At 39.3% G+C, this 23,583-nt stretch overlaps 1 protein-coding gene across 5 annotated transcripts in view; it reads right to left on the reverse strand.

Moving 5' to 3' along the window:
• LOC121511283 (WD repeat containing planar cell polarity effector) overlaps positions 1–23,583 on the reverse strand; it is a 127,707-nt gene that overhangs the window by 88,008 nt on the left and 16,116 nt on the right. For 4 of the 5 annotated variants that reach the window (XM_041789891.1, XM_041789888.1, XM_041789889.1 and 1 more), the window contains exon 2: positions 11,863–11,982. The gene's annotated coding sequence lies outside the window, so the exon portion shown is untranslated. Of the gene's footprint in view, positions 1–179; positions 240–11,862; positions 11,983–23,583 lie in introns of those variants that run through there. The other variant, XM_041789890.1, reaches the window with a different exon arrangement.

Consider the following 23,583-nt stretch of genomic DNA (forward strand, 5'->3'; position numbering starts at 1 on the left):
AGTCCTGCACATGAACTCAGACTGACTCTGAGACGAGGTCACGGCCAGCGACCTTCATTCACACATCACAGGTGAGCAGTAATGGACGCACACTTTGCAGCTGACAGGTGAGACAAAGCAAACAGCATTCTTCACATCAGGCTGTGAACACAGGACAGTTCTGTGTGACAGCTACTCACCGTTCAACCTTCTTTATCACAGACTTTCTTCTCTAGTCAGTAAACTTCTGTTCCCTGAGGGTTAAGCTGCTGCTTTCTTCTGCTCCTCTCTGCTGGGCTTCCTCTGAAGTATTGATGGTTCTTATTGTATCCTACAGGAGTATTTTGCTCAGTCTATGAAAGCAGTTATATAGTGAGTCAGTGATAAAAAATTCATACTGTTAAGAAAATTGCAATATCAGCTCTCACCACTTTCATTTTGATCTCTAACTCGAGTTACTATAAATGAATGCCACAACAACTGCCACAGCTAAAACAAGATTCACCATTGCTGCAGTGCCACAGACCTACCAACCAGAACTAATGCAACTCATTTATGACTTATACAACAAATCTACTGACTGATTTGGTTTCAAAAAGTCTTTTTCAGTACAACATCAATAAAAACTAGGGCTGCCCGCAGTGCTGAATGGGTCCTTGCACCTCAGAGTTTGGTGCAAGTCAAGATCGTTGCACATCAGCTTTATTGCGCTTCTTTGGAGATGTCTATCCAACACAGAATGCTCAAAATTCTCTGACCTTTTTGTCTGCTACTGCCAACATGAAATGAAAGAACACTGTATCACCGAAAATAGATGGCACAGTATACAATTGACAATAGGTGGTCTACTAAAATACTATATGTCCTCAACCTACACATAACCCATAGTCAATTTGCAGTAGTGGCCCATCTTACATCTCGAGCAGTGGTCTGCACACGCAAACAAGAGCTGGCCCTTTTTGGTTGCTCTGTAGTTTTATGAAAAATTTTAACATGCTGATTCTGGCGGATGCTTTCAAATGGGCATCTTTTTTGACATTCAGGTAGAGGTAATCTCATTGATGTTACTACTGTCCCCATGATTATTGTGGTTAGGTGTAACGTCACCAAGAGACAAAGCTAGTCTTTGAGCAATAATCCTGTCTCCTATCTAATCAGAGGGAACAGAAAAAAAAAAAAAAAACTAAGAGCCCAATATGATCCACCCATCATAATGACTATCACTGACTATCATTCATTAATCAGCAATGTGCCAACAATGTGTCTTAAAGACCCTGTAAAGTGGAAACAAATCTGCATTTAGGTTTGTTGTATTTAGGTTGTATGACAGGTCACTGTGTTATGAACCCCTAGTTCAAATTTCAGTCAACTAAAGTATCTCCAAGTTTATGAATTAAGCTTAGAAATCATGAAAAATGAGGCAGTAAAATCTGCTCTGCTCTGGGATGGTGTGGGCGTGTCTGTTGAATAAGCTGAAGCCATGCCCACTCAGGAGAAATACGATCCTCTCAGATTAAAAAAATGTTATAATCTGAATGTTGACCTCATGAGCATAGATGGATTTAAAAGATGTGGGATATTTTCATTTGTTGTCGGATTTATAGGTGGTTTAGTGAAAACACTACTTCATGCTGTCACTTGGAGGCGCTATGTTTTAGAAAAAATGTTCTGGGGGCATTTGGTCGGGCATGCATTTCCAATAAGCACACAAAGTCTGGCTCAGTAACACTGATGTATAGGTGAAGTATAAGAGTTTTAGTTGTTCTGGTGGGATAGCACTACTAGAGTTGTAATTTAATGTGATATCCCTCCCCCACACTTCAATGACAATTAACAAATATTGACTGCTGGCATGTTTGGAAAGAGCAAAACTCAAGGAGCCACCATGGCCACGCCTTTCGACTAATGAGAAAGTCCCGAATATCATTTGACCTAAGACATCTCTTCTTGCTCTACACAAAAGATCAAGTTGTTTGGATGAACACCCTTGGTCAAGTTCATTCAAATATGATCCCTAAATTATGCCTTGTTTTACCAAAAAGTTCAAAATAGCTGAATTCCTGTTTGATTTATAATATGGGTCCAAGAGGCTGTTTTGTGCATCCTGACATGACACATCTGCCCACAAATGTTGAATATCCTAGGTTAAACCTACCACGGGGGCTGAATTTTTGAATGCAATGCAATGGACATGATAACAATAGGGCTCTCGCACTGGTTAGAGCTCGGGCCCTAATAAAAGGAAGTGTCCACATACGATGAACAAAATAACTAATATTTATGGCACTACTTTTCTATCCATCCATTTTCTTCGGCTTATCTGGGCCTACGTCATGGAGGCAGCAGGCCAAGCCAGACATCTCTCTCCCCAGCAACATCTTCCAGCTTATCCTGGGGAGATTCTGAGATGTTCCCAGGCCAGATGAGATATATAATCTGTCCAGCCAGTCCTGGATCTACCCTGGGATCTCCTTTCAGTTTGAAGCACCCGTAAGACCTCCAAAGGTAGCGACCAGGAGGCAACCTGATCAGATGCCTAAACCACCTTATCTGGCTCCTTTGTAGCAAAGGAGCAGTGGCTCTATTTTGAGATCCCTCTAGATGTCCCAGTTCCTCACACTGTCTCTACTGAGGAATACCATTTCAACTGCTTGAACCCACGATCTCATTCTTTAGGTCATTATCCAGAGCTCATGAACATAGGTGAGGGCTACTATTGAAAGTAAAGAAAATATATAAAAAGACCAGAGAAAGTGGCAGTAGTATAACAAACAGAAAAAAAACTTAACCTCTAATCAAATAATCTCTGGGGTTGTCTTTTAAATGGATCAATTATAACCAATAATCCATCCTTGTACAATTTAACCAGAAAGAAGTCCCAACCAAAATATAGGTAATAGAGAATGCCATGATAATCACTGGGGGTACCACACACAACTTTACCCTTTATCTTCTCTTAACCAGCTTTTAAAGAGAAAGTCAGACCTTTCAGAGGGAAAACTTCGACAGCATTCATGTAATCACTGTCCATCAAGCTAAGCTCTGAGCTCTTGAGAGCCTGTGTTACAATGTTGTTGTGGTTGCATGGGATTTCTCACAGAATACAAGAAACAAGGAGGGTCAGAGAGATGATTTGTTTTTAATGATCGCCCAGATTAACCAAAGATCATTCTATTTTCAGTGGCTATCATTTTTCAGTGTTTTTAGGTTTAACACATCAACATTGTCGACAATCACATAAGACCCCTTGTCTTAATTCTGTGTTTGTGTAATTTTTATCTGATTTTACCTTAAATATAGATCTAATCAACTTTGTTTTCAAATATTTTGGTCTTGTTCTCTTAAACAAAGCCTGTCAACAGATTACATTTTTCAATCGCCATTGATCTTAGAATTTCTGTACTGATTAGCAATTCATTTTCTCATTTTGAAATTCCACTATTTTGCATTTAGTACTGTTTTGCATCATTTGGGTTTTTGAAGAGTCTTTATGCTGATTATGACTTCCTGTTTGGAAATAGAGTAGACCAGCTTTTGTTTTAAAATGTAAAAGGGAACTTTAAGTAGATTGAACATTATGACATGAACTTAACAACTAATAAAGGAACTTGTTATGGATTGCAAATGAAATAAAAAACAGTAAAAAGCTAATTGTTTAATAACAAAAGGTGTATATGACTTTTGACTTGTCCACTGAGCTGTCTGTGAGTTTTTCAGTGAAACGAGACATTAAAGAGCAGGGATGGACTTATTTTTCATCACCATGCCTATGGTTGCTATACCAAAGTGTGCTAACAGGGACAATAATGCATGCAATTAGATGCATTAAAGAATATTAACACATGGGAGCGTAGATGGTCGAGTGGTTTAAGGCTTAACTCATTTACGCAGGCGGCCAGGGTTTGAATCTGGCCTGCGGCCCTTTACTGCATGTCTCTCCCCACTCTCTTCCCTGTTTCCGAGTCTATCCACCGTCCTTCCTCTATCAAATAAAGGCATGAAAAGGCCCAAAAATAAATCTTAAAAAAAAAAAAAGAATATTAACACACTTATTATGGATCTAAATTAACTGTGATTAAATCATTAATGCTAACTTTAAACCAAACAGATAGTAGTCAAATCAGACTACCTTTTATAAAAGGAAAATAGGATAATGAGTGTTTGGATTTTGTCTATCTTGTAATGTTCTTATGTTAATAATTTATAATAATTATTATTATAACTTCATTATGTATTTGTAAATTATGATTATTATGATGATGATGATTATTATTATTATTATTATTATTATTATTATTAACATGGGCAGGTGTAGAGGATTTTATTTGTGGCTTTTTGTGCCATTTTTACACTTTAATTTGTATTTTATTACACATTTTAAGTAGTGTTTTTCTTTACACACTCTTCCTATTGGAAAAAAAAATCTAATCAAATGCGAATTATTATTGAAATTCCAAAGACATGCCTTTACATGACACACGGGCAAGTCAAAAACATAAACACACAAGGTGCTTAGTCATATCCTCTATCAAACCGTTAATACCAGAAGCAACACCCAAAATGCACAAGTATTATCTAGTGATATGCAATGTTAAGAATGCAGACTAAAAAAAATATGCTCTCTGTTTTCTTAAGGAAGTGGGTGCACACAAGGAAACAATTATGAAGGTCTACCGGTTTATCATTTTCAGTACACCAGATCTAGTTTTTTTATTTACAAGTGTCAAATATATCACTGGTACCTGCTGGAGAAAGTAGTGATAGTCTTATGAATACAAACACCTGAGATAGAACCAAAGGTTATCTTTTGTTTTATATTTTGTCAAAAGCTACAAGTCTGCCCTTTTAAAGTTTTATTTGCACGCTAAAATACTCAAGCACATACACACAGGCTGCTATGCAGATCCTGGACAGCTGCCACTTTCATTCTGATTTCTGGCTGGGGTTGCTGTGGGTTACCTGTACCCCTGCAGAGCTTTGTGGGGGTGTATAGACAGTATACAGAGGGCGATGAGAGGAATGGGGAGGTCTAGGTTATTGTAGCCTGTCTTTACACTGGTAAAGAGACTGCTTTGACATCAAAGGACAGGACGGAAAACATACCACTCCTCTTTCAAAGACAGTCCACAGGAACTACGACCTTGTCTGCTCTCTGCATCTCTCTCTCTGCTCTTCTTTCACTGTCCCCTCCGGGTGGTGACTGTGTATGCGGGGTTGTGTGTGCTTGTGTTTGAGTGTGCAAAAAGGAATAAGAGAAAAAGAAAGTGTCTTTGTAGTGGTGTGCTTGAACATTTGTGTGTACCACACATGAAAGAAAAAGTAAAAGACAGAACTTAGTGTAAATATTTATTTGTGAACTAGAGTTAAAGAGAGAAACAATGGGAGCCTTTCTATGCTTCTGGTTTGCAGTCCTGTCCATCTCTCACTCATTCATGTTCTCACAGCCACAACCCAAACAGACATTTATTTAAGCCAACAGACAAACTCACATAGAGCTATTGTTGCACACATGCTCTCTGTGTATTTCTGGGTAGACTATGTCTGTACAGCACAAATATTGCACTTGCTTTGATTCCAAGCCATGCCCTTTCTGAAATACTGTTTCTTCACATTCTGTCCCTGGTGGACGAATGACATGTCCTGACCTTTATAACGTCTACAGTAACAGTAGCCTACACTCACTAACTGACTTAGAACACCTGCAAGAACACAGCCTCTGACATGGCTGCATGTTTCTCTGTCATTTCCAGATCTTCAGAACATTCAGATTTTTTAGTGTACAGATTCAAAACAAAGCAGCATGTACAGGGTTAACAACAAAATATCATTAAGGAATGCATTAAAAAAAAAAAACAGGATAAAAGAAACAAAGACTACATTTTCCCGAACACCAACATAATTTTTGAAATTGCATCAAAATTCAAAGTAAGCTATGGCCTCTTCCTGAAATGTGGAGATGAAATGGAAAACTGGCAAACTTAAACAGAGCCAGGTAAGGAGAGAAGGAAAGAGAGAGAGAGAGTGTTAAGGATTCAGGCTGGTATAGATGGGGACTAAAAGGGGACAACAGAAGGAGCTACTGATATCCTCCTTATCTTCTGCATGTCTTGAAAACTTTGTATGATTGATTATTATAACTTTTTGTAATCATATGAATATCGATGAGTAAAGCAAGGCCTTATCAGTACTTGAAAATGTATAAACCCACTATCACAGCGTTTTACTGTGATTAATTAAAATTAAAGCCGGATTTGACAATTGACAAATTTGACAATTTGACAAATTTGATTGTATGATAGGACATCATAAAAGGAGTAATACGAGTTTGTTGATGTAAAACATTTGAAATGACTTAATTGTTAATTGTGTAAATAAAAATTTAACATGTCTACTGAAGTTAAGAAATACATGGGGCACAGATGGCCTAATGGTTAGGTCGTGCCCCATGTACATTAGTGGCCCAGGTTCACGTCCAGCCAGCATGTCTCTTCCCACTTTTTTCCTCAAATAAAGAAGTTATGTCTGATTTACACGGTTCTACAATCAAACATGAAACTGATACCATCAATTTTGGAGTTGTGGCAGGTTGTGAGGCTCCTGAAACCCATACTTTGGGCAAGACCAGCCACACTCTAAAATTGACCTCCCCCTGGGTTTAAAATGAATTAACTCTGATGTTTTTCAGTTTGTAAACATGGGGGCTGCAAGTCCCCTGATTGACCATCCTCCGATATAGTGAATAAACAAATGTAAACAATATGGGATTACAGCTAAAGCACAATATAGTCAAAGTATAACAGAGCTCTCTAGAGATGTGAAGCTATTTTCAATGGCTGAAATGTAACATTAAACAATAAAGTTAAAGCCTTTGCCATAGGATGCTATACCTTTGAGACCAGGAGAGACTTCAAGTGTCTCTCTCTTTATAGCCAGTTGGGATAGGATTGCATTTAAAAGGATGATGTTGTTGTTGTTTTTAAAACAATGGAATATCGAAATGTATTGGGAACCACAGACATACATGTGGGAAAGGCAAAATACATTATGGGATATATTATTTGTTTGTTTTCAGCATTCTTAGCTGTTCTTAGATACACAACAGTGTGTCTACATTTTATTTACAGTAAGATGATGAAGGCGTGGTGTCAGGATTACAATTTTGGATGGGCCCAGGAATTTTAGGCTGGGTTTGCCAATACTAAAAGTTTAAAGTTTTTCCCCTTCTTATATGCTAATATATTCTGTACTTCTTATCTAAAAGAAATGTGGAAGGTTTTTCTCTGAAAGATTTAGCCTGTGACAGACTCATTATATTTTTTTATTATTGTCTGATACAAAAAAGGGACCTCTTTTGACCCATAAACCAAATGTTAGACGTCGTTGTTTAACTTCTAAACAAGAAAATTCTCTAATTTCCTGTCTGTTTAAGCCCACATTTGTAAGGAACATGCATTTGCGGGATGAGCAGCAGTGCTGAGTCTGTGGGTTGCACCCATGAAAAATTTGCCATATCTCCTCTGCCAAAACCAATGGCTTGTTTTGCTTTTGCAACTGACTATTGTTTTGAGCTTCTGGTATCCTCAGTGCTGACAATCAGGCACCTGATAGTCAGCACCTGTGAGCATGGTCCCTGCTACAGTGGTCAGTAGGCGTTTGCTCCAGGAATTGGCGTGCCACTATTGACTGATCTGGATAGGGCTTGTGCAACAGTTACCCCAAGCTTGTGTTCTACAAAAGCAAGTTGCAGCATTATTTAGAATGAATCCTTGTACCATGTCCAAACAGAAGGCCAAGTTCCAGGGAATGGGGTATGTCTGAAACAGGCCGCAAAGTGGACGTTCAAAGAAGACGTCACCCAAAGACCATTGCCTCACCCTGTCAGCACTTTGGTACCATAGGCTGCAAGGATGTAGGCTATCTTCTACAGATTTGCAGTCAAGGCTTGCAGCTCAATATGGCTGACAGCTCTCTGTCCACACAATCTGACACAGTCTCCATGCAGCCAATCTCTGGTCTCATAGGGCTGCCAGGACTACCCTTCACCATCAGGCCCGTTTGCACCAGTGTCAGTAACACGTGCACTGGAACCTGACCAGGAGGAATGTTATGTTCAGTGATGAGTCAAGATTCTGCCTGTGGCAGATGGATCATAGGGTCAAAGTGTGGAGAAGATGCGGAGAATGCTATGCTGATTGCTTTTGGTGGAGGCAGTGTGTTGGTGTGGAGCAGTATCTCCATCACTGGAAAAATGAGGCTTGTCATCATTGGAGGCAATCTCAATGCAGGGAGATCAGGGTCCGACAGTAACGGTTGCCAGAATGCCCAGGGCAACTTCAAAAAGCCAACAGGCAAGCAAAACTTGTCAGGACATGCCCAATCAGGCAGGCATGACTCTGAGCTTTTCTGTTCATTAATTGTTCAGAGGTCACGTTTACCGAATATTCTCTGTCACTGACGGATTTTTTTTTTTTTTTTTAAGGATGACGGAGAATTTTGCAGGCTGGCTGTCATTTTGACAGGCTGGAATGATGAGGATGAGCCTATATTTCAGTGCACACACACAGACAGATGCATGGACCTTTTCCATTTTGCACACATGGACTATCAAGGAGGTAATTTAATCTATTAAAAAATCTTGTAGCCAGTGGGCTCTCTCACTGACCTCAACATCGTAGATTAATGAAAGTGTGTTGGTGTCTGTGCTGACAGCGCTCTGAGAGGCTGCTGCAGGTGTCTCATGCAGAATGTTAAGGCCTTTGCACAATGAGCCCATTTTATGTTGTTCTTATTATGTCTGCACACGGATGCCGAAATCGTCGTTTTATTTCCCGTTATTTTTTGGAACAGGTTTGATTTTATGCGAAATTTCATATGTGTCCAAAGTGACCAATAACTCAAAACAGTTCCCGCTGCTTCCACCTTGCTTGCTCACCGCTGAAACCTCACTTTAAACACCAAAGTTTGCTCATTTATCATCTGGACATCAACCACGGAAATATAACAGATAGATGGGTGAATGAGGAATCAGATCAGCGCCTGTTGCTTTATTCTCTCTTGCTCGCTCACCACCGCCCAACCTTCCCCCACCTCTCTCTCTCGCTCTCTCTCACTCACTCACCTCCCTTTAAACGCTGCACAGTTTGCCAGTGTATTATGTGGGTATCAGTCATAGAAATATAACAGATAAAGCCATATGTTTGTAGCCTACTCACAGGTCATAACAGAGATAGAATTAAAATGACGTTCTATATCTCTCCAACTTCTCCAGCGCCATGATGCATGAGCGTGTGCTGTATTAAGCTCTGTGTCAGGATCATAGACTGTAGAAAGAATTGGACAAACCCCGTGTGACGTCAGTCATCTGCTTGAAATAGGCGGACTCAAATGGCTCTTGAAGCCAATCCGTGGAGGCTTTTATATTGAAATCGCAGTGTCAACCAAACTCTGGATCAACCTAACGGCCCGCCCACTAAGCGTGACTTCCTGTCAGCCTGCCAGCTAGCATTCCGGTTGACAGAAACGGAGCCTCTGCCTGTCGAGCTATCTGTCAATCAAATGAGATACGCCAATCAGCTTTCATCCTTAATATAATCCAAACGATCGTGGTACAAAAAAATTCACCCCCTGTACAGTGGGAGCACAATAAGACACTAGCTAATGAGACAAGTTTGGTGTTTTGAACCAGGTTGTAAACCAGTTCATTTTTAGTATCAAAACCTGCTGTTTAAACCTGCTGCAGCCAGCCTCAAGTCACTCATGGTACAGCAATTTTTTGCACTTCTGCATCGGCTTCATTTTTCAGGACCGGAGGTTGCTGCTTGGTTAGGATGGATCCAGGGGAATTTTAAAGGAGTGACAGATACACGGGCTAGCAGTACGAAACTATTTGCCACATTCTACAAATTTTGGCAGTCAAGGCAAATACAAACGCAATGCACTCAGTGTGCAAGGTCCGAGTGCATGACGTTTTTTCGGATTACGACTCCTGTGGAGCAGACAAATGCACACAGCTCCACAGTGCAGCCTTTTAACAACTTATCAGCTATGGTCGTCAAACTACAACATCTTGTTCATCAGTTCATAGTTGCTTGCTTAAAGACAGGGATTGTTGCTCCACCGTCACTGCATAAAAATGACGAGGAGTAAACGCTGTGCTGCTGTGTTCATCTTTCTCTCAGTGCCATTAAAATGCAGAACCTCAAAGATTGTTTTTTTGAATATAAGTTTAGAAATGGTGCTTTATTAATGAAACACTACTAACAAAGTCATATTGAATTATATCATATTACAGATATTAAAGAGGAAATTATAATGACGGATTGTAAATGGTATGACAGAATTTTTACAACCCTTTCCATCAAAATGACGGACAACAAAAAAGTCCAATGCAACCTCTGCTACGGAGCCCCCCAGTGGCCAGATGCAGTGTGTCGCTGCCTCCATTGGCTGAGCATGTCTGCTGATGTGCAGACGTAAGTCAAGCTTAGACGTAGACGTAACATTTTTAATCAAACAAGAAAAATCTTAATTGGTTGATTTTCACATGTTGGCAAAATTTCTTCAGTTTGATAATGAATAAACTAAATAAAAGAAGAAAAGAACCAATTTACACATGGTGCATATGTAGCAGACCCCGTCACCTCTCTAGTGTCAGTGTTTTGCTGACCTCATTTTCCTCTGAGAATAGCTGGTTTCATCAGTTAAAAAAAAAAAATTCTGAGTTTGTATTATTACCTTATTAGTAATGTCTATATGAAAATCTTGAGTTTGAATTTCTTCGGAAAACAACCTGGTGCAGCTTTCACATTGCACCGATCTGTACAAAGTTAAATATAATTTTCAGTGGGCTAACACAAACATAGCTAATAAAAACAGTTTTCTTAAGAAAGAGGTGTTGTGTATTGCTTTCCACAGTCGACAGGCAATGGATTTTATTTCTAAGTATGTTGTGAGCAAAGTGTATGCACTTGACAGCCAGAAAAAGTACCTCCTAGACAGGGCAAGTAGGAATTTAGATGGGGCAAGTAGATTTGGGAAGCACTTAAGGCACATTAAGGCAAAAACCTTAATGTCGGACCCTGGAGATAGAGATGAAATTCTGCAAACAGTGGCAATCCTATATCTCCACAGTCTGGATGCAAACTCTATCCTTCAGGATGACAATGCTCGCCCTCACAGTGCGGGCTTTATCAGATATTAAATCCAGAATTTGGGGGTGGAGAGGATGAAATGGCCTGCCAGCAGTCCTGACCTCAACCCCAACTTGTAGGATGAGCTTGGGCGTGCTGTTCGTGCCAAAGTGACCAACAAAACCACATTGGCTGACTTATGAAAAATGCTGGTTGAAGAAAGGGATGCCTTCCCACCACAGTGTGTGACCAGGCTGGTGATTAGCATGAGGAGGAGGTGCCAAGATGTTGTGGCTGTGTATGGTTCTTCCACATGCTACTGAGGCTCCTGTTTGTTAAATAAATAAATTGATAAATTGCCAATATGTCTTGTTTCTTCAGTCTTCATCCAATCCACCAAATAACATCACACAAAGTGCCAATGGCAGGATAAGGTGTTTGGTATGGGCAGAGAAGATTTACCAAATTTTTCATGGGTGCAACCGACATACTCAGCTCTGCTGCTCATTCCACAAATGCATGTTCCTTAAAAATGTGGCACCATTTAGAAGGGAAACCAACAGGCCTTCCAGCGGTTAAAGATTTATTGCAAAGAATCATTGTTAAAAAAATAATAATAATAATGTACCAAACACAAAATTCTTTACTTCATGTGCTAGGTTTTTTAAGCTTTTCCACCCCCTCCCAGGTACCTTAAATTGGGAATCACTGCCTTAAGAGTATGGATGTAAAGTTTATCTTTTAGGATACTTACAGTAGTGTTGTGTGCTGTATGTTGCAACAGATGTGAGTTCAGAAACAAATGAGTTCAGAATGAGGCAGATTTTTCACCCAAGGGGTCATCAGGGTCTTGGTCCAGATATTTGGAGCACCACTGCAACAAGAGAGAGGAAGAGAGACAGGCTTATAATGAACGCAGGCTTACAGACATTTTGTTTGACATCTCAAGAATCCTTTCTCACAGCTATACACATTTTCTCATACACACACCCATAGACACACATACGCCAGAGGCAGTGCTGTCAGTTGGTGCAGTGGTCCCATCAGTGCGAGAGGAGTGATGTGGTAAATTACAGGGTTAAAGAGCTGCCAAAGGGTGACTGACACAAGGCCATCACAGCCTTGTCTCATTCCCCCGCCCCCATCACAAACACACATCCATTCTCTCCTTACCTGACTCTGTTTAAGTTTGTCAGTTTCCCCTTCCATTTCTTCTCTTTTTCCCTCATGTACCTTCACTTATCATCTCTCCACTTACTCGTCCTCTGCCTTTTATCTTTTTTTCTCTCTTCTTGTCTCTCATGTTTTTCTGAGGTACCTCCTATTAGAAATGCATTAAGCTTTCTGACCCTGTCGTCAAGCTTTCACTCTCTCTTTTTGACAATTTTACACTCCTTGTTCTTTGTCTTGTCACCCTCAAAGGGCAGAAATTCAGCAATTTTCTTTTTCTCGCACACACTACTTTTTATTGTCTCTTTTTTCTTGTAAGGAAAGTTTGGAAATTTTCTGACTTTTTTCCCCACAACATTTATCTCCTGCAGACGCTCTGCCTGGGTCTTGTTTTGGCTCTCAGACAGAAACTCAGCGGACACCAAGTACATACAAAAAACGACCAGAAAGTACATCCTCAGAGAGAGAGATAGTTGGGCTAACAGTGTGTAATTGTGTGTGTGTATGAGTGCATATTTTCCATCCTGAGTTGCCTCAGAGTTCTTGCAGGACTCAGCTACAGACTGCATGAACTACACACTCATGTATTCAGTCAACACACCTCAGCACTCCAGTCAGTCCTACATTGCACACACTCCAATCTCTCTGACTCCAGATATGTGAACTCTACTGCACACAGGCACATAGGTATGCATGAAAAGGCGTATGCAGTACGGTGCATACTCTCCTATCTTTTAACCTTGTGATACCTGAGGAAATGTACACATGCACACATTTACATACATATGAATCCATGCACACCGACCTGCACAGGCTCTTATCTTTAGTATATTCTGGAGGGAGAAGTCCTCAAGCTTCCAGTGTCATATCAGTCCAAAGCAAGGTGGACAAAATCTGAAGAAACATGCAGCTAAAGAAAGAGTGAGATAATGAGAAAGGAAAAAGTGGTTAAAACAAAGAGTCTATGCCTTGAAAGGGGTCTCATGTTCATCATGGGAGGGCTGTGACTACTTAGACAACAGATAAGGTGTACAAAAAAATGTGCAAAATATTGAGTGACACGAAAGATTTTTTCAGTTATCCAGCTATGTCTTACTTTAGCAGGAGATATTAATGCTGTAAATTTTGAGTTTATATTCTTATGGTGCTTTGGGAAGCACACAGGAAGAATAAAGTTGCCTTAGATTAAATAAAAAAAAACCAAAAACAAAATGGCTTACAACATTTAATGTTATTTTGTGAAGCAATAATTTAGCCTCAGTTTTAGCAGATTGGCATCATTATAAGTGCATTGGCTCAATTTGTATTATTTCTTTTTGCAATGTATGACTGCAAGCTTAAAAAATACAAATGAGAAGGCTTTCTCAAAGGCAATGCAGTTATAAGGAGTTACTACTTATCATAAGACAATAAGATGTCGGGACAATATTTAATACAATATTTTCCAATATTAAACAATCTGCCACAATGTGATTTCAATATGATTCAATATGATTGAATATAAAGGAGCCTTGGATCGATAACAGATGATTTTTATGCACCAATTTCCTGCTTGAACAACATCAAGTGTGGACAGTTTATACTTCATTACAAATTGAACTTGGGATAGCGGACTAATATGAGGGTATCAATGGAGGTACGCAGCACTGGATGTTTATCTCTCCGTTTATCTGTATACCCTGTATCAGACACCACTGGCACTACTTCAGTCATAACGAGGGAAGGGGGTTATTTCTGTAAATGATCTTATAAGGCAGTTGTATACGGATAAAAAATGTATCACGGACAAAATTGTGGAGTTGGCCAATAAAAATGGAATTTACAATTTTAAAGCGGAAATTGTGGAATTGAATGAATTTGACTGGGACATTTTCTTTAGAAAGAAGAACGTATATCTGGGGAATTTGTTCCGTGTTCTGTGTGCGAGGCACACAGCTGAAGTCACAACTTGAAGACCTGCTCACTTCTCGAAGGCTTCAAACTCAATTCAGACGGACTCAAGATTTTATAGTCCCGTAGTCTAAATGATTTTACATTCAAGTATCCTCCCATAGTGGTTCCCTTTGGTTGCTTAAGGAGCCAACACATGTCTGCATTAACGTAACGATCTGATATGAGGCAGGCAGGCAGACAGACAGCGTGGATGGAGGGAGATGAGGAGAGAGTCAGGAGTAGAAAAATGCAGCATCAAACTGCATGGACTGTTACATACTGTGAGAGTAAAGAAAAATTTAGGCAACAGGTTTACTTTTAACCATTTAACTTTAATGTGACCTTCTTATTAAGTTACTATGACTCTGTTTGAGAGAACAGAAGGATTTCTTCATTTACATTATAAACATCAGTTAGGGTGTGATTATACATGTGGAAGTGTCTTAAAATGTTGAAAATATCTGACTATTACACTGGTTATAATTATTTTATATCAGGGTTATCTAAACAACGGCTCCTGGGCTAACTGTGGCCCCTTTTCAATAAATTTAAGGTTATTTCTATTTAATTAGTGAATATTTTATTCATTTATATAAACAAGACACTCTTTTTAAAGATAAAATTAGTGGAAATATTAAAAAACGGAATTCCAAAAAATTAAAATGGAAAAAACAGAATTTGGAAAAAAAAAAAACGGATTTCATAGAGCCCTAAAGATGTCGTCAAAAATAAGGCAAGAGGCCTGCCCTGGTGTGGTCTCTGTCCGAAATATGTCCACAAAGCCAAGAAAGGAGGAGATATCTTCTTTATCTTGGCTACTGACTGTTAGCAACTGCTGCTACTGCTAGCTTGCTGCTAATGCTAATGCTAACATGCTGCAGAGCAGAAACTGTGGGTGTGTGGGAGGAATTTACCAATAAGAGTAGCTTAAAAGTGGTGATGTAATGCAGTTTTGACTTTCTATTGATCTGATTGGATAATCAATCAACCAATCGGTGTATCGGTATACATCAATGGATTGCTACACCTTTAGAAATTACATGGACTGTAGCTGCAATGATGTGCACTGATATAAGAGTCTGATTGAAAGAAATTGTCATTAGATGACTGCATATGTGACCAAGGATGGAACTGGCACAACTGTGCCTCTGACTGACTGTTTTAAAAGGAACGCTGAATATTTAGTCTTGTTTATTAAAATAACATTAGTGTAGGCTGCTGTTTTAGAGCAATGCAATCTGAGTAGTGATGTCATATGGCTACACTGTTCTTCATTCCACATCTTCTGTACTGCAATTACCTCGATCAAAATTACAGCGGCTTCTTCCTGAGTGTCCTCTTTGTTAAAACTGCACTTTGGATTAAAAATGAAAAGATTTTAAGGATTGCACCACATAGGCCGAACAATTCAGCCACTCAGTGACACTTTGTTTTTCAGTATAATTAGAGATAATTTGACAGCTAATTTAAATTTAGACTACATCTTAACATTAAACTGTCTTTTAGTTTTACTAGTTTTAGTCAATGAAAACTCAAAAATATTTTAGTTCAGTTTTAGTCAATAAAAAGTCCTACATTTTAGTTTTTACTTTTATATAATATTCATTTTCTTTGAACTAATTTAATTAATTATATTCTAAAGAATGATATAGATGTAAAACACTCATTATACACGATCAATCCTTTAATTGATTTAAAGTGTATTCCTGATCTGACATACCTTACCTGCACAATGGAGAATTATCAAGTATTTTGAACATCTGAATGTCCAGCACTAACATTTTTGTCTTCTTTTAGTCTCCTTGATGAAAATTAAACTTTATTGTCTTAAAAGTTTTATAACCAAAGATCAATCAAGAGCAAAACACACCAAAAATTTAAAGGGACATGTTTATGAAATCACTGATTTTGAGGTAACTATCCAAAGCTTTCTTGTACAAGGTTTCAAGTTATGATTTTCTGTGCTACGATGCTTTGTTACACACTGCGGAGTGTATTTCATAGCAGATCCTCAAGGGGTCCCTAGTGGGGCTTAGGAGTCCAGCCCTGTTCTCCTCCATCCTCTCTTCCTCACAGTCTGGCTCTCTGTCACTCTACTTCAGCAGTTTTTTGGAGGACCTAAGGCGTTACAGAACTCGACCTGCTGATGAGAGAAAAAGAGGGGACGAACTGGAAACTATTTTCTCCAGAGTGAAAGTGCTGTGAGGCCTGCCGGCAGAGTATTCACTTACACACACCAACACACACACTAACAGGCAAGTACAGAGTACGTTCTCAACTGTCCCTTTATAAGACAGAGTTTGGTAGAGTGTAGGGTGGGCAAAGTGGCGCCAGGCAGTAGGCTGAAACCTTTTACACACATGCAAACATACACACGCACACACACATTTAACAGTGTCCCACAGGAGCCCATTCATCTGTGGGAGGAAGGAGAATAGAGGTGATGGACAGGCAGAACAAAATAAGGTAAAGGTAATACTGTTCAAGAGAGGTGACAGCTACAGTCACTCTGTATGCATGTGTGTGTTTGATGTGTATGTGTGAGCATTTGAACAGGACATGTCAATCAGCAGGAAAATGAAGCTGAGTGACATGACTGCTGGGCTCGTCTCTTCACTCAGTGATGTTGAGGGGTATGAGGGGTTTCTCAGAAAGAGTGTGTGCATGTTTGTACGTGTGCATGCAAATGTGCATGTTTGTGAAGATTACCTGAAGTCACATTCCTGGTATGGGGGGCATGTTTAGGTGAGGAGTTGAAAAGTTCAGGCGTCCAGGGAGATGAAGTTAGAGAAACTTTTCCTCCCATAATTAAACATTTCTGAACTTTATAAAAGAATAATAAAGAAAAAATGCTGAATTGCTGCTTGATCACAAGTTTCTGCTATGGACCTAATTTACCTCTCCAGATCAAAAAAGTCCAGAGGGATTACATTCATGACATTTTCAAGCTTTTAATATGCCAATCACAAACTCCTTTTATTGGTTATCTTGTATTTAACGTCAGGAAATTGTGTAATCAGACACACCAGATGGATTTGTTTCACACATCCATCTGGAAAACCTTCGAATATATATTGGAAAAGGGCAAAGCCTTTGATAAAAAACTCAGAAGGTGATTGGATGAATGTTCTGTCAGTCACATCTTTACGGGTCAATCAGAGCAACAAAACCCATGACATTGTCGCCGCTACCGAGGTGCGTGTGCCCAGCTACCGCGGAATAAACTCCATATAGAACTGCAAAACGCGAACCATGGCATCTGTAGACATGTCAGCACTCCAGTTTTGTCGTTTTTGAAAAGAAAACAACTCACTGCTGTTCTTTGTTCTTCTTTTAACGAAGAAATGTCGTCAAGTTCTGATAAAACTGGCGCTTTAGCAGCATCCATGCAAATGTCTTCCACCATAATGGCACCGGCCTCTTGTTGCTGCTTACTTACGTCACGATAACAAAAGATGTATACAGCCATCAAATTTTGGATGCTCAGATAAATATTTGGTTGAAGTTAAAGATAAACGGATTTTAAAAAATAATTTATCCAAAAATCATTTCAACTTCGCAATTATATGCATAAGATTTTATTATTTTTCCATCAAAGCACTTTAAACTCATAAGTAAAGAAAGGCTGTAAGATTAATTGCAATAATCACAGTTTATTAAGATCTGCAATGAGTGCACCAACTTTTTTTTTGTAACACTTTAGTTTAGGGCAGTGATTCTCAATGTGGGTGTGTAGTTTGGATTACATATTCTGAATTACAAAAGATTAATTAGGATTTATTTGGACATTAATAAGGATGGAATTTAAATGCTGTGTTTCATTAGAATAGACCATACTTATTTATAATTATTATGGTAGAAGAATGACTCTTGTGAAAGAACTACCTTATAAATGCCATACTCAGTAAGGCATATCATGATTATAATTATTGTGAAACAACTTCCTATTTAGCTATTAGTGTGCAGTAATGGGAGGGTTATTCATGGAAAACCCTTAAATTAAGGATATATTAGCCATAGATTATGGTCCTCTAGAATAAGCTACTAATAAGCTCTTAATAATGACTTACAAGCAGTTTAGCATGCAAATAAGCAGCTAATTAACAGTGACAATTGTAATCGTATGATTTCAACACACTTTAAGCCACTGCAGCTCCTCTTTGCAGCCACAGTGATGTAAAACTAAGTCCACCACTTCTCCTTAATACTTTATATCAGTTAAAAAATTCACAGACAACTAAGACGACAAGTCAAAAGTCATCTGTCTCTTGTGTTATCAAACATTTATAGTTTTACTGTGCCCTTATTCCCCTTTCAATCCATAATAAGTTCCTTTATCCATGGTTAGGTTCATGTTAAAATGTTCAATACACCTATAAAAAGCAATCTATATCCAGACAGGAAGTCAAAGCCCTTAGCTTAAGACAGAAGAAAATACACAGTTTAAAATGCAAAAAAAAGGAATTTTAAAATGTGATTTTAAGAAAGGATGTGATATATTATGATAAACCTAAGAAACTTTGAGATGAATCATATTTTTATTTTTATTTTTATGTTTTGCAAGCCCTAAAAAAAGAAAACCTAAACCTTTTCGTAACTTTTGCACTAGTGGCCAAATAATAGAACTTATTATACATGGTAAACTCCTCATTTAAGGATCAAAAATAAATTTTTGTTGCTCTTCAAAAAAGGGTTACTGGAAATGACTTATTACGTTATTCAAATTATGATATCAAGTCCATAGCCAAACTAAAAAGAGTCTAATTTCAACGAAAAGCTGCAGTCTCAGCAAGTCTGTGCTCGTGTGTAAGGCAAGGAGGGAAAGAGGGACACAGGATGACAAAGATATGAGTGGAGGCTCTTCTAAGCTGATGTGTAAACGTCATTAGAGGAGGTAATGGAGGGAGGAAGGTGGGATGTGGGGGGAAAACCCTACTCCAGCAGAAGTATTTACCCAACGCCTGAAGAAGAAACACAAACACAGCAGCAGTATTGACTCAGGTAGAGGGGTAAGAAATGACTGGAAAAAATATTATTTTTTGTGACTGCTGGCTTTTCCAACAAATTTTCTGCCTAATTAAGATGTGCACAAAGCAAAAGAGGCAGATCCCTGGCTATAATGATTTAAAAAATCCCACATTCAAAACAGATTTCACTAAACCAATGATGATCGTCTTTCACTCCTGTTTGGCTAATAGGCCTAATCCTGGCAAGTGTTTCACTAAAAGCCGAGTTCATCTGCCCTACAGCAATGCCCAAGGGCAGGAAACACAATACTTCCAAACCAGCGGCACAATTGCTGGCTGACTTCAAAGAGACTGTGTGCCTCTCCGGTGTCTGTCCCCTGTCACAGCGAAGGTGACGTGTGTCACACTGACCCGAGTTTTGTTTATGTTGTTGGATTTTCTTCTTTTAAAGCTGTTTGGCGCCCTGTTGTTCGTTCCTCACCTCCTGACCACAAACACACGTAAAAACACACACATGAACTCACAAACAGAACGAAATTTGTCTTTTTCTGTACAGACACATGAGTAAAATACAAAAAAAACAGCATGAGTGAATTCAGGTTTTTGGATGCTTACTAAAGGTCATACATCATGTAAACATAAGCACATAAATCAGTCTGAAAACATTAAAGGGCAGTTATTTCTTGCTAAACCAGCATCAGCTTAATGTTTGTCAAATTACAAATCTCTGAGTTGCTGAAATGTAATTTTAAATAAAAAGCTGTCAACATTTTTATCTTTATATTACTGTCTAATGTGAAATCTAACATTGAAAATCCAAATGCTATCTTTGATTCTCGGATGGGCAGGGCAGCCTCTGTTTGGCTGGATCTGAACAGGGCTACCCGTGCACATGGGGCACAACCCAACCGCCAGGCCATCCGCACCCCTCTTGGTTCATTTTCAACATCTAGCTTTGATCTGTTTTTGTATTGATTGCAGAAAAACCTATCCTGACAGGTAGGATGTGGCAAAAGGGAGGAGTGTGGCTAGGTCTAGTCAGTCAAAGGCAGACAGTGTCTTTGACTTAAACTGCAGCTGCATCACTGAATCTGTGGTGACATCCACGAACTGCTCCTCTTCTGCAGATGTTGCACTGAAGATCTCTCAGATCCAACCATATTTTGCACAATCTTGTGCTGGGAAATACTTTTGGAAATGGGCTTTTAGGGAAAAGATGTGACTTTTCATACATATGATCATTGTATACAACAGCTTGTTGACCCCAATGAATGATTTCAGACTTTGAATGAAGTCTATATTCATGTCTGTAACTAGCTGCTCCCATATTTTCAGTTTTTCTGTGATTTTATCTGCTTACTGTGGGAGGTGTGTCTTGGTGTCCTGCATCAGCAAATTAAACTTGAGTTTCTGAAACACGCCACTCAGGTATGCAAGTGTCATAAGTAAGTTGTTGTTGTTAAACTTATGGGCAAGCTCAAGAAGATTCTGATGTCCTCCCATTGTTCAAACACTGAATAAAACCTCCTCATGTGACAGCAATCAGGACTCATTGTGGAACAATACAGCTGTGAGATCATAGCCCATCTTCTTACACAATGCAAAATAAACCTGTGCTTTGTCTTTGTGAAGCTTTCTGTTAAAGTAATGTCTGTGATTGCATCATTTAGTCTAGAAATCAGCTGTTTAGACACAAGCACCTCTTGGTATATCATACAGTATACAGTCCACTGCACATTGGGGGGCAAGCTTTTGACAGGCACATGCAGCCTTCCCTGTTTCCCAGCTACTGCCTGAGTCTCATCTGTGCAGATTCTAACACAGTCCTCCAATTTCAGATCAGCTTTTTTCAAGTAAATGTCAGTGATGGTGAAAATGGGGTTAAAGTGAAAAAATGGGCATGAAATTTCCTTAAAATTGACAACAATGGGCATAAAAAGTGGTGAAAATGGGTAGATAGTGGCAAAAATAAGTTAAGTAAGAATCAACAGTAGATGGGAAGAAGAAAAATAGCTTAAAAGTGGGGACAATGGGCAGAAAAGGGATTAAAAAAGGCAAAGATTGGTTTTAAGCGGCTAGAATGGTTTAACAGAGGCAAAAAAAAATAGGCAGAAAGGCGCAGAGATGATAAAAGTGACATAAACACACAGGAAAAAAGTGGTGAAAAGCAGTTAAAAAGGTGGCGAAAATAGGCAAAAAAGCTAGGGAAATTAGGTTTGAAAAGTACAAAAATTTGCTAAAAGCAGCAAAAATGTGTCAACAGTGGCAAAAATAGGCAGAAAAAAAGTGATGAAAATGGGTTAGAATGTGGCAAAATGGGTCTAAAGTTTTCAAAATTGATGAGAAGTGACAAAGTGACAGTGGCATAAATGGATGGAAAAAATGGTTAAAAGGGGTCAAAATGTGTCATGAATCAATAATTTCAACATGAGAACCTAAAAGTAGTTTGACACACTTTTTAGCTACAAAGTGATGTAATAGTTGGCTAGAACCAATGCTACAAATCCAGCACACATATATCAAACAATCAATATCAATAAATCACAACTGGGAGGGCCCATGCTTTAGTTTTCTCAAGGGCCCAGATCTGTGGGCAGGCCTGCTCCAGGTGTTGTTTCAACTCTTTTGGCTTCATGCTGTCAGAGGCTAGCACTTTGAGGCAAAACACACACCATGGTCTCTCTTCACTACCCACTGTTGTACAGGAGATGCCAAGTGGGCAGATATGGCTTTCCATATTTTCTTGTTGGTGTTTCAGTGGTTGTACCATCTGGTGTAGATTCAATTCCAGCCCCAAGTTTTCCTGGAAGGCCTCTCACAAAATGTGCAGTGCTTTGCTAGCAGTGTAACACAGTGTACATTGTTTTTTTATTTAGCCTTGCCTCCTGTTTACCAGTATGGGGCATAACCTGCCTCTTGCCCATTGACAGCTGGGATTGGCTCCAGACCCCTACAACCCCGAACAGAATAAGCGGTATTGACAATGGACAATGGATGGACGCCCCTTCATGACTCCCTGCCCTTGCAGAGGGGAGCACGGCCTACTTTGGGAACCACAAGCGCATGGAGGTGGAATGACAGAGCAAAGTTTCTCTACCCTTATCTTCCATCAGAGGCAGCAAAATAAGCGTAATGTATGAAGGTTGGTGTCCATATCTAATGCTGGAGCTGTACTGGGGAACAGCTGTGTTTGAAGCTCCCGCTTTGCCTCTTATGCTTTTAAAAGGCCATAAAGCAGTGTGCAACCACACAATGAATCACTAGTATTTCTCTGCTGTGAACACAACGTGTTAGTAGAAACATATAATGGTGGTGAAACTTCACTACAACACTGTTGTAAAATTGCAATCTATAAAGTGCTTCAGTGTACAAGCAGGCAATTGACCCTACAATCTAAATTATAATTTAGCCATAAATATTTCCATATATTGTTTGAATAAAATTAATTTGAACCTGTAGGTCTTATCAAACCAAATGCAACTAGGTTAAGTGCCGGTCTCTTTCCTTTTAATACACATAAAACAAGAGTAATGCTTGGTGTAAGCTTTCCACAGTTGGGCTACACATACACATTCTGAGATACACACAAACGCACAGACACACCTGTCAGCGGATCAGGCAGGCGAGGTCTTTTAAAGTTGTTGTCAGATGCACAGAGGGAGATGGACCCTGGCAAAACGAAAGGTCAAAATGAACGTCCCCTATACTTCTCAGCAGTCTTATTTCCCCGTCACACACTCACACACACGCTGTCTGTCACCTCCCAGACGAGGCCATGACATCTTGGACACCTCTCAGCAGGCAGTGCCTCCCTCTGCCTCTCTCTTGCTCTGACAGGTTGTCATGGCACAGTGGTCGGATGTCAATGGCACTTGGACCAAGAAGTTTGTTCTCTTTGCTGTGACCTCAGAGACGGACTAGTGTCATCTCTCTTCACGTCCTCTCTTCTGCAGGATGCTCACTCCTGCCTAGAAGTCAAATAAGTGTCTACAGTCTGCTTTTCATTTACCTAGTAGTTGTCTATCAAATTTCATCCTGTAATAATCTGGGGGAGGGGGGCTTTAAACCGGTTTATTATTTTAGACTCCAGTGACCTTAATCTTGATATTAACGGCCTGATGGTTATTTTATGTATCAAAGGAGAAACCCCCAAAACAAATCCACTTTGAGAAGTTGTAATCAATATTAATTCAACACTATAATAAGACTGTGGAGATTGAAAGTGGTTATTTAGACTGTGCGTATATTCGCCATATGAACCACTTCTTAGGTAGAAAGTAGTTCAGAGTTTTTCAGAGTCAAAATGACAAGAGATGAGGAAGTGGACATGCATAGCCCTGGTGAATGAACTTCATAACATGAGCTCAGCAGGAAGCCACTACTATCAGTAGAGCCAACTGGTAAAT

The sequence above is a fragment of the Cheilinus undulatus genome, linkage group 6 (genome assembly GCF_018320785.1).
Source record: "Cheilinus undulatus linkage group 6, ASM1832078v1, whole genome shotgun sequence".
NCBI classification, from domain to species: domain Eukaryota; kingdom Metazoa; phylum Chordata; class Actinopteri; order Labriformes; family Labridae; genus Cheilinus; species Cheilinus undulatus.